Source organism: Equus caballus, chromosome 16 (genome assembly GCF_041296265.1).
Source record: "Equus caballus isolate H_3958 breed thoroughbred chromosome 16, TB-T2T, whole genome shotgun sequence".
Classification (NCBI taxonomy): domain Eukaryota; kingdom Metazoa; phylum Chordata; class Mammalia; order Perissodactyla; family Equidae; genus Equus; species Equus caballus.
Window position 1 is genome coordinate 16,697,563 of NC_091699.1, and position 12,429 is coordinate 16,709,991.

At 47.8% G+C, this 12,429-nt stretch overlaps 1 protein-coding gene across 6 annotated transcripts in view; it reads left to right on the top strand.

Moving 5' to 3' along the window:
* Positions 1-6,576: 6,576 nt before the first annotated feature.
* Positions 6,577-12,429, top strand: part of VGLL4 (vestigial like family member 4) — a 141,731-nt gene continuing 135,878 nt past the window's right edge. Inside the window, exons 1-2 of one of the 6 annotated variants that reach the window (XM_070237261.1) lie at positions 7,182-7,225; positions 7,273-7,501. The gene's annotated coding sequence lies outside the window, so the exon portion shown is untranslated. Of the gene's footprint in view, positions 7,086-7,181; positions 7,226-7,272; positions 7,502-7,974; positions 8,108-8,214; positions 8,300-12,429 lie in introns of those variants that run through there. The other 5 variants (XM_001492807.5, XM_070237258.1, XM_070237259.1 and 2 more) reach the window with 5 other exon arrangements.

Below are 12,429 nucleotides of genomic sequence, written 5' to 3' on the forward strand. Positions count from 1 at the left end.
CTCCCCGCTCCCTGCCTCTGGTAACCATAAATCCTTTTTCTATGAGTTGGTTTCTTTCTTCTCTTTTTTCAGATTCCACATATAAGGAAGACCATACAATATTTGTCTTTCTCTGTCTCTATTTGTCTGTCAGTATTTGTCTTACAAACCCCTCTGGGAAGGAATCATTTACATTGTACAGGCGAGAAAATGGAAGTTTGGGCAATATCCGATTTTGACAAACAATGTAAAAAATGATGTTAGAACGCTGGTAAATTCCAATTGCATATGGTAGCCCATAGGGGATGGGAAACCAACAGGAGATATTTCCCTTCAGAGTTGAAGTGTTGGTCAATGAGAGTAGATTCAATAACTATTTAGATATTATCAAAGGGGTCTTTTCTGGGTGAGCTTAGTGATATTGTTGAAAGATTGCTAAACAAGGAGTCGGGCCAGCTGGTTTGAGCCCTGGTTTCGCACTACTCAGGTAGCTGCTCTCAGGCAAATGTTTTACCCTCTCTGAATGTAGAATGCGGTCAATAACGCCTTCCTCCCAGGATCACACTGCACTGAACGAGAATGCTCAGCACAGTGCCTTGCAGTAGTTGGCACCCAGGAATGTTGAACCTTCCTTCCTAGTTTACATTCTTCTTGCCTATGTATAGCACATGCTTGCAAGAGTTGAATGCAAAAGAAGAAACTGGAGCCAAGGGAGACATGGCAATCTTGGTTTGGAGGATTTCTCTCTGAGATGTCCTCCAGTTGATTCTACACTCAGAGAATAAAAACACATGCTCATTTTTGGTAAGTTCCTCAATTCAAGCCATTCTCTGTCTGAGAGGTAGCTAGTTAACTGTGGCCAAACTCTAGCTGGCCTTGAATCCAGCATCTGCAACATTCTTTCCTGTGGAAAATGGCTCTTATTATCTCCTGACCCAGCCCACTGACATTTGCCTCTAAGAAAGACAGCAAGAGTATGTTGCCAAGCTGAATTGCTCTTATAGCGTTTGAAGGAAAAGTCCTTGTGTGAGGATAAATCCAATCTTTGGATCCATGTTAGATATCACTCAGAATTCCGAGGTCTGAACAATTGTTCTGGCCATAAATCTGGTCTTGCTTAAGGGGACTCATTCAGAACTATGCTGGGAAAAGAGCTGATATTCAGAAAAATGCTCACCACTGACTTCTTGACAGGTTTCAAATGGTACCTCCCCGAACCTTGGAACACTGCCCTTGAGCACAGCTCTTCATCAAATCCCTCAAGGGGCTCCAGGCTCAGGTTACCACTGCTCAAAATGGCCCCATCATCGGACTCCATCCAGTTGGGTGAAGAGTAGAATCCATGTCGGGTCATGGTGGAGGTGAGGGTCATTTCTGGGCTCTGAAACAGTTGTAAGGAAAGGAAGGAAGGGCATTAATTGAGTGCTCACTGTGTTCCTGGTACTGTTAGATGCTTTCATATACATCTGCCTAGAAATTTTGCAAATGTTTTAACCTTTCGTAGTTCTATTATGACCACAGCCTGATCCTGTGGCCACATCTCTGAACTCTGAGCAGTACAGGACTTGGCAAGCCAGATCTGGGTTTGAATTCTGACTGCCTGCACTGGAATGACAGCTCAGTGAGGGCGCTGTTTGTTCACTGCTGTATCCCCAGTGCCTAGAACAGTGCCTTGCACATAGTAGGGCCTCAATACTGTTTGTTAAGTTGGAATTATCAGTTGCGCTGTTTACTTAGCTTCTTTAAAACTTCTGTTTCCTCAACAATAAAAGTACAAAAAAATAAAGCCTACATCATAGGATTTTTTAAGTATACTTTTTATTTTGAGATAATTGTAGATTCACATGCAATTGTAATAAATAATACAGAGAGATCCTATGTATCCTTTCCCCCAGTGGTAACATCTTGCAAAACTGTAGTACAATATCACAACCGAGATATCGACATTGATCAATCCATTGATCTTGTAGGATTTCCTTTCTAGGATTTTTATGTGGATTACATGCAATTATACAGGTATTATGTTTAGCACAGTGCATGCATGTTGTAAACATTTTAATAATGGTAGATAATACCCTTCTAGGAGACATATGGCATAAAACAGTGCTTCTCAAAGTGTAATGTGAATATGAATCATCTGGGGAGCTTGCTGAACTGTATCTTCTAATTCAGTAGGTCTGGATGGGGCCTGAGAGTCTGCATCACGAACAAGCTCCCAGGGGAGGCCTGATGTGGAGTGACAGGCTAAGCATGTGGACTCCAGAATCAGACTGCCGGGGTTCAATCAGTTGCACCCTTATTATCTTCAAGGCCTTGGACAAGTTGTTTAATGTCTCTATGCTTCAGTTTCCTCATTCGCTTAATGGGGATATTTACAGTCCCGACCTCATAGGGCTGTTACGAGGCTTACATTAGACAATTGTCTTAAAGCAGTTAGAACAGCGCCCGGACCACAGTAAAGGGTTCATTAAATGTTAGGTATCATTGTTATTTTAGATCATTTCTTATTCTGTACTGTTTCATTGAAATAAGATCATTTGAGTTTTTCCACCGGTTACCTTGGCCCCCCAAAAAGCAGAAATTCACCTGTTCTCACTCTACGAGAAAAGAAAGTAGTTACTGCTAGAAGGGAGTTTTAGAGCTCTTCTCGATCAAAAATGGTAAACATCTGGTTCACCAGTTCCTCTTCCCTGCTCATAGCAGACATTACTAATCAATCCCGACACTTTTTTTTCACTGAACCTCAACTATGGCTTCAGAGTCTTTTTCAAGAGAAGGCTCGGGGCAGAGCTGGTGCTCAAGATGAAACCTGTTTGCCAAAACTAATGGTCTAAGCTCCTCACAAGCGTGGAGACAGACCCAGAGGTGTAAAATGACTTCCACGGGCTCACACTGTCACCTAGAGAACACACCTCTTGTGAACTAGAACCCACTCCTCTGTCTCCACAGTGCCCTTTGTGGAACAAGTTGGAGTGAAGAGAAGAAAGGAAGAACAGGAGTCATGTGAGCACATTATAAGCAAGGAAAGACATTCTTCCTACACAGATTAGCGCATTGAGAACAGTAAGAGCCTACGTGCGCTGTGAGCATTTCAGATTGGCAGCCATCGGCATTTCCCCCTTGCAAGTGGGCCATGGGAGGACAAACAGAAATAAACCACTTATTGGTATTTCGTGTGGAAAGGAAAACTGATTTTATAAGACACTAATTGGGGAGCCCTAAGAAATCACAAGGAGTCAACGGAAAGGCAAATACCTGATTCTTGCTTAATTGAACTCCTGAGGGCCTTTCGATGGGCTACGTTGCTGCTGTCCCACCGGAGGCGGCTGGCAGCCACGTTCCATCCCCCGCAATTCGGCCTCTCCCCTCTCTCCCGCGTCTCATCGGGCCTGCCTGGCTTCACGGACTCTCACAAACGCATGACTTCAAGGTCGATCAGACGGCGGCCATGTCTGTGGATTAGTAGAAAGAGACGGATCAGAGTGTCTCTCTGAGCGATTTGAACTCCGAAGGTGCAAAGGGAGTCAGTTCCCAGTGGGCGCCACAGCCAAAAGGAGTAGTCGGGACAGTAATAAAGGAGCCAAAGAGACGAGGAGGCTCCTTGGGAGAGGGATGAGAAAGAATTAAACAAGCAGGAGGCACAGAGACAGAGAGGGAGACTGACGGGCACTTTGTGGCCTGAGGAGGAGGCAGAATATGGTCCAGAGAGCAACTTGCAGTCCTCTGACTTTCTCTTCCTTTTAATTTTTTAATGTTTTAATATGAAAAGTTTCAAAGATATGCAAGAGTAGGCAGAGCAGTATAACAAACTACCCTGTACCTTCACTCGGCTTCAACCGTGATCGCCTCAGGGCCAATCTTGTTTCTTCGCAATCTCCACTCACCCACCTCCTTAATTATTTTCAATCATTCTTCTTTGTTTTAAAAAAAAAAATAAATTTCTGGTGCATTTATAAAATCCTAGGTTTGAAACACATTCTTATCAGTGGTCAATGTATAGAGTACCTTAATTTTTTCAGTTAGCTACTGAAGTCTTTTTTTGTTTGTTTTACTTTTTAAATTTTTGGTGAGGAAGATTGGCCCTGAGCTAACATCTATGCCAATCTTCCTCTATTTTTCATATGTGGGATGCCGCCACTGTGTGGCTTGAGGAGTGATGTGTAGGTCAGCACCTTGGATCGGAACTCGTGAACCCTGGGCCAGGGAAGCGGAGCATGTGAACTTGACCACTATGCAACCGGGCCAGTCCCTCAAGCAGTTTTTTTGTTTTTAGAAATCTGCCCAGTTTTTTTTACTATAGCTCCTTATATATTTTTCACTGTGGTAAAATATGCATAACATAAAATTCACCATTTTAACCATTTTTAAGTATAACATTTTAAATATTTTAAAGTATAGTTCAGTAGCATTCACATTGATGTGCAACCATCACTTAAGTACTCATTTTTAATAGGGAATCTGTGAACCCACCACCCAAAAGCTAGGACTTTGACAATAACCTATATCCCACCAGTGCCTCTTTCCCGTCCATCCCATGCGGTCCCCCTCCCTAGATGATGCTGAATTCTCGAATCATCACTGCCTTACTTCCTTCTCATATAGTTTTATTGCAGGTGTATCTACTCCTACAATTATTTTCCTTTTATTTTTAACATTACAAGCAGGATATTATGTTGTATATAATCTTTTGGGACTTACTTTTTTCACTTCATGTTGTCAAGATTCATCCACATTGTTGCAGGTCACTGTGAGTGATTTGTTTAGGCTGCTGTGTAATATTCCATCGCGTGACTCTTCCACATGTCTGACACGTTCCAGTCCCGGTCCACCTGTGTCGTGACAGCATGCTAACTTGAGTATGTCTCCTTTCTGCACATCTAAAACAGCCAGACTAAAACAACCGTGCTTAGATGTTGCCAGAGCAAAGTCACGCTAACGCTGATGTAAGGCAAGCAGGGACATTAATCCTCGCAAAGGTCGAAGACTGGCCGCATCCATGAGAAAAGGCCCCCTGTCCCCATGATTTATCTGCAGAGTCAGGTTTGCTCGAAGCAGTGATGGAAATTAAAGAGGCAGCTTCGGGACCTCCACACTGACCCAAAATGGAAATCATTTAGCAGCATACAAATGGCAGAGTTGTCATAAAGATCAAATGAGATAATGATATGTGGGAACACTTTGCAAACCCCAGGGCTGTTTTATAAATGTGCGGTTGTTACCATTGTTATCACTATTCATTTGCATTATCAGGGCAAATTATTTTCCTATCTCCCCCCTCCCCCTCCCCCCCGCCATGATTAAGGTGGGTGCCTGTTTATAAGTTGCCCCAGGAGGACTGCAGTTAAGGCAGGAAGAGAGAGGAGGGAGATGTCAATATTTATCAAATATTCTGCCTAGTCCTTATTCCCTGCAACAGCTCTTCCAAGTAGGAATTATTATCTCTGTTTTATAGATGAGAAGCCAGGCTTGATAACATGCCCAAAGTCCTGTAACTAACAGAGGTGGAGTTTGGATTCAAATCCAGGTCTGTCTGAATCCAAAGCCCTTTTTCTGTCTTGCCATGCTTCCTGACACCTGCCCGAGGAGCCCTTGCTCTTTCCTCCTTCTCTGCACTAATTTGGCAGGATGAAAACCTCCTCTTTACCATCTTTCTCAGGAGTTTTTCCTAGTCTGAGACTATTGATGAGCTAAAATGGAGTCTAAGTAAAAATATCTTTGGGAAGACTGGGCGTCTTCCCATCTTTAATCTGTGAATTTTAATCTGGGAACGGAGAAACCAGGGGCAGCTATACCTGGTGGGCTTGTCACTTGGGTTGCCCCATCTACAGTGGCCTTGTGTGGACTGGAGGAGAGTGCATTCCACAAGGAGCCAGAAGACCAGGGCTATGGTTCAGCAACGCCTCCGTTGTAGGTAAACCATCTAATTGCGCTGTAAAATGGAACTATTTTTTTTCTGCTTTTTTCTCCCCAAATCCCTCCAGTACACAGTTGTGTGTATTTCTTGTTGTTGTTGTGGGTCCTTCTAGCTGTGGCATGTGGGATGTCACCTCAGCGTGGCCTGATGAGCGGTGCCATGTCCGCGCCCAGGATCTGAACCAGCGAAACCCTGGGCCCCGGAAGCGGAGGGCGGGAACTTAACCGCTGGGCCACGGGTCGGCCCCAAAATGGAACTTTTAATACCTGTCCTGCTACCCAACAGGGGCTAAGATCAAGAAAGATAATATGCTGTGACGAGGAAATAATTGGGAGAAGTTTGAAAAGTGCCATGCATCCCGCGCCCAGCATTAATGTTAGCTGGAATTTGTTTTTATTGTCATCCTTCCCTCTCAGCAGTCCTCTCCCCGGGAAAGCCCTACAGTAGGAGCTCCTAATAATGACTGAGGTTTGAGAACAGCCAGAAGGCAAGCAACATGAAGCCATTTAAAGAAAACCAGAGGAAGTCCAGTCGCTGACTATTTATTTTATGAAGTTAGCGGCTGGATATGTTAAGCCAATGTTTTCTTAATTGTGGCAGTGTGAGAAAACAATGGGGCAAGGGCTGCTGGGGACGGGGACGTACCAGGCCTCCACCCTCCTGTCCCCGCCATCGAATCTTCAGAGAATGACAGGAAAGAATTGAAGACAGGCCTTTGCTTTTCGCGGTCACGTGTCTACGCTGCTGCTGTAATAAGAACCTGCACCAATTAGAAATGTTTCACCTCCTCCCCTCCGCCCTTCCCTGGGCACACTTCAGAGCAGACGGGGTTGTGGACTCCAGGAGTTTGCCAAACACAGCAAACGCTGGTGTGCGAGCGGCTGGAGGGGCTCTTTGCACTCGGCGCTCGCTCCCTGCCTCCTCCGCTCCCTCCCTTCCACACTGTTTTGATTTACTAGGACTTCCTCCTCCGGGCGAGGGAGGGGGAGGAAAGAGGCTGCCGAACGCCTGGTGTGCGTGTGTGTGTGTGTGTGTGTGTGTGTGTGTGTGAGAAAGTGCAGTGGTGGAGTGTAAAATGCTGTGATGGGAGGACGCCGAGCCGCGTCGGAGTGCCCCGGACTGCAGCGGCGGTTCTGATCGCCGTGGCACCTGAGCACACACCTCCCCGAGCAAGTGCGACCTGTCCCTTCAGGTACGTGTGGCCGCCGGCCTGTCTGGGCAGTGCGGCTGGGCGTGTGTGGGGAAGGAGAGGGTGAGGCGGTGCCCAGGTCGGCGCCCCGCGGAGCGCGGAGCCCGGGAGGCGGGAGGCGGGAGGCTCCGGCGCGCGGCGCGGCAGCTGAGCGGCGTGGTCGGCGACCCCGGGGCTGCCGCGCGGGCAGGCGGTGCCCACGGCGGGGACGGTGCGGGCTGCAGGTCCGGCTCCAACGCGCTCGCACCTAGCGGGCTGTGTGCGGCGGTTCGGGGGCGGCAGGCCCCGTGGGTACCCAGTATGGCTCGCCCGGGGACGTCGCTGTCACGCGGGCCGTGTCCACCGGGGCAGTGAGCCTACTGTGTGAATGTGGGGCGCGCGCCCGGCCCACAGCAGCAGGTCCTGAGAGCGCACGACAGGTTCGTTTGGGTTTGCGTGTGCACTGCTGGCGTGTTTCCACTGCTGGGCCCGCGGGCGAGACTGTGTGAGATGCCGGGTGCACACGGCGCGCCGGCTCCACGCGCCCTCGGGCCTGCGCCTCCCGCCAGGGGCCCCGCGCCGCACCAGGCCCTCGGCGGGGCCGCAACCCACGCGTCCGCCGCCGGCCGGGGTGAGCCGGCGGGCGGGGCGAGGAGCCTCTCCCGGCGCGGGACGCCGCCCCCGCCTCCTGCCGGCTCACCTGGCCGCGGCCCCCACCTGCGAGGCGGAGGGGCGGGCCCGGGGGCGGGCCCTGGCGGGTCTGGCGGAGCCCGGCCGAGCCCGGGTGAGCGCGGGCGGCGCCTCATTCCAGGGATTCTTCGCGCTCCCGCGCTCGCGCCGCCGCGGAGCCTGCCCGGCGCGCGCCGCCCGCGTGTGCGTGTGGGGCGCGGAGGGGGCGTCGGTGCGGGGCGCGGGCGCGAGCGCGGCTGTGCGTCGGCGCGGCCCCGGAGTGCGCCCCGCGCCGGCCCCGCGCGCCCGGCGGGCCCGCCCCTGCACCCCGCGGGGCCCGGCCGGCCCGAGGCGGGCGCGCCCAGAGCCGCCCGGCGGTGAGTGCGGGAGGAGCGGGCAGGCCGGGCGGGACGCGGGCCCGTCGAGGGCTGGCCTGCGGGGGCCGCCGGGGCGGGCTGGCTCGCAGCGGGCTCGGGGGCGTCCTCCTGGAGGGAGGGCACGGCTTGTCCTCGCGGGACGACCTGAGGCTGCCGGTGGGACCCGAAGCGTCTGAGCCCCCGGAGGGAGAGGTCCGGCGCCTGGAGGGACCCCGAGTGGGGGGCGTCCTGGGAGTCCGCGGCGCGGGCCCGCCGAGGAGGCCCCCGCCCTGCGTCCTCTCGGGCCTGGCCAGCAGCAAAGGAGGGCCGTGGGGTGGCCCTGCGGGAAGGGGTTGAGGGGGGGCGGCTGGGACGGTCTCTTTCCTCCTCGTTTACTTCCTGCCCCCTCCCCAAAACGGAGCGGCTCGCTCTTCCTGCACCGAGTGCAGGCCTCGCCGAAAAGCCAGATCTTTTCCTTTTTTGTTTCGCTTAAGTCTCCTTTAATTCATCACACTGAGATTTAAATGTCTTGGGCTAGGGTGACAGTACTTGCTGGGGCTGTTAACTCAGTCTTTATGCGCTTTACTGGCATGTGTTCATCGGTTTAAGCTAGATGATTAAAAAAATCGGTTTCACTTTGATCATTGGTGCTGTATGTTTGCTAGTTTTATTTCCTTCTCTCTGGCTAATAAGAACCAGCAGCCTGGGGGGCGGGGCAGAGGCGGCTGTTCTAGTTTTTATCAGCAGCTAGTTGTCCCCTGTATTTCAAAGGTTCTGTCTCTCGGTTTGTAGAATTTGAATATTTGCTTCTGAAGCCAAGCCAACTTGACGAAAGTGAAGGCTCGCATTTGTTTCCTCTGAACATTCAAAGACGAAAACAGTAAATGTTAATTTTCCTATTAGTATTTGAAGGTCAGTTTTGCATACCATTTTTGCATACCAAACTAAATAACTCTTTGCTGTAGTCTCTGAGTCCAAAGACTTGTGATGCTCATTGTTTTCTGCTTGCAGCTGGTGAAGCCTGCGCAGGACCAGAGGGGAGCAGCGTGGGTAGTTCAGAGAGCTTTGGGGTCCCCGCGTTAAGGTTGTACTGACGTCGCGGTCTTGGAACAAGTTATTGATCGTCTCTAAATCTCAACGCTCTAGTTTTAAGTAATGGGTTTAGAAATACTTTCGTAGGAAGTTTGTTATTTTATACTCAAGACACTTTTTTTTCCCCTGTGCGTTTCCTGTTGCATCTGGCTGAAAAGTCGTCCCCCTTATGGTAGAAATGATGTAAAGCCCTCAATTTGTTGTTTAACTTTGGCAAAGTTTTAATCCCAGGCTGATTCCCCCGCCACTGTTTTTTCACACTTCTGGGCAGCCTGCCTTTGCTTTCCGTTTGGAAGGAATGCAAACTAATTTTTATGTTGACCAAAACACAATACAATTAAGAAGATAATTCTGCTATAAATAACCATGGACTACATTCCAAAACTGTGAATGTTGTAGTAAAAACAGCTCTGGCTTATTTCTGGAGACTTGAGTTCAAGTCCTATCTCTGTTACCTACTAAGATTGTGACCAGAAAAAGCTACTTCTACTTAACCTTTGTGCATGCTTTTCCTCTGTGAGAGGGTGGTAGAATCTGTTCCGATACGTCACAGCATTTCAGGAATTACAGGGAATAATGTGCTTTGAAAAGTAGTTTGTGTTAAGTTATTTATAAAAGTCTTTGAAGGTTTGAGAGTTGCGTAAACACAGTTGTTGTCACTTCCCCCTACTGATTTAGAACTCTGACTTTATCTTAAGATTTTAACACTTCTTACAGACGCGATAATTATGAAACTAAAACTTTCTCAAATGTTCTTTTTTTTTTTTCTTTTTGAGGAAGATTAGCCCTGAGCTAACATCCGCCAATCCTCTTTTTTCTAAGGAAGACTGGCCCTGAGCTAACATCCATGCCCATCTTCCTCTGCTTTATATGTGGGACGCCTACCACAGCATGGCTTGATGAGCAGTACCATGTCCGCACCTGGGATCTGAACCTTTGAACCCCGGGCCACCAAAGCAGAGTGTGTGCACTTAACCGCTGCGCCACCGGGTCAGCCCCTCAAATGTTGTTTGATGAGAGTTCTGTAATGGGAAGTTGGTTTTAACTCCTTATGGAGTCAGCATTGTTACCAACCTCTTGGTGGTGGCCAAAACAAATCCAAAGGAAGATTTTACTTTGTGTCTCTTCCAGGTATCTCTCCTGGTTAGTTTTGCTGTGCAACTTTTAGTTTGCCTTAATAAAGTAATAAGTAAAATAACCATAATAAAAGTTATTTTGCAACTTTGTCTATGACAGATAAGAGTTGTAAGTTAAGGAGGTAAAAGTGGGGAAATTCTACTGCAACTGAAATTATGACAGTGTGTGGCGATTTTAACATGTCAAGTTGTCTGTTTTTTGCCTGTGTTAGATAAGCTGTTGCAGCTATGAGAACCTGGTGAAAGAGACAGTTTTTTTGTTTTGAGAAGTTTCTCCAAGATAGGTTAACTGAGGCTCGTTTGTGATTCTTTTAGGGAGCCTATCTAAAGTTAATGAAGTCTGTATGTGAAAGCTTAATAGAAGAGAAAAGCGAATGCTGCTCATCAGTCTCTAGCCATTTAGGATCTGTCCACATTAAAAAAAACAAAACCCAAGAACTTAGAAATTGAACTGCCAAATCTTCATAGTATAATCTGCCAAGGTAGGAAGGGAAAGAGTGTACGTGGGAAGTACTGAAGCCAGAAACATTCTTTCTGCTTGGGATACGATGTGATAGCTCTCTTGCAAAGGAGGAGAACCTTGTAGAATATACTCTGTGTCTCATGCCTCAGGTATGATAGCCAGGTACAGTCGATCCTCATTTTTTGTGGATTCCATGTTTGTGAATTTGTGTACTCGCTAAACTTTATTTGTACAGTAGTCCCCCTTATCCGCAGTTTTGCTTTCCGTGATTTGTTACCTACGGTCAACTGTGGTCCGAAAATATTACATGGAAAGTTCCAGAAATAAACAATTCATAAGTTTTAAATTGTGCACCATTTGACTGGTGTGACGAAATCTCTTGCCCTCCTCCTTTGTCCCACCAGGGACCTGAATCATCCCTTTATCCAGTGTATCCGTGCTCTATACGTCACCTGCCCATTAGTCATTTAGTAGCCTAGCCATCTCTTGGTTATCAGATCGACAGTTACAGCATTGCAGTGCTTGTGTTAAGTAACCCTTACTTAATAATGGCCCCCAAGTGCAAGAGTAGCGATGCTGGCAATGTGGATAGCCAAAGAAGCCATAAAATGCTCCCTTTAAAGTGAAAAGGTGAAAGTTGTGGACTTAAGGAAAGAAAAAAAAAATTGTATGCTGAGGTTGCTAAGATCTGCAGTGACTTTTATTATAGTATGTTGTTATAACTGTTCTATTTTATTATTAGTTATTCTTGTTAATCTCTTCCTGTGCCTAATTTATAAATTAAACTTTAGCATAGGTATATATGTGTAAGAAAAAACGTATATATAGAGTTCGATATTGTCTCCGATTTCAGGCATCCACTGTGGGTCTTGGAACTTACCGTCAACGGTAAGGGGGGATTACCGTACTGTGAATAATGAGAATTGACTGTTTATTGATGCTGCTAACTAGAGGGCTTCCTAATAATGCAACGTGTCATTGGGTGGAAGATTTTATCTAGACTGTTAATAGGCTGAGAGTTGAGATTTTGGAACCCTGGAGAGTGAGACCTGGGGTGTTATGGAAAGTTTGCCAACTTGGATTATGATGCAAATTCATGTCTCTCATTTTTGGGGGTAATAGGTCCCTGAGAGGACATGGCACCTCAGTACTTGTGAATGGGAAATGTTAAGTATCCAAATGAAATAAATGGCAGGAACAAGCATGTGCAGAGTACACTGAAAATGCCAGGGAGTTTCTCTTAGATCATATGCTGTGCTGTAGGAGGCTGAGGTCTTAGAATGAAGAGACAGGTTCCCGATAGCCTAAATATGAGAAAGAACAGGATAGTTCGTTTTTATTTGACAACACTGTGGAAAAATGGTGGGAATCGGTAGTCTGCTCACAAAGTCCAGACTTGAATTTCCTTTTTCCTCTTTGGGCACAGTGGTGGGCACTTTAGGGACGGGGGTGGACTTCAGCCAGCGGTAAGAATTTTACGCCAGCACTGGGCAGCCTCACGTAAAGGTCATGAAATATGCTATAACCCTGGTTTGGTTTTGCAGCCTTAAGCCTATGTGGATGGCCCTGAGTTGGCATGTGGTCAACTTTCATACAATCTTGCATTTGAGCAGTTTACACTGACACTGAATCGTATTATAGTAACTGAGGGT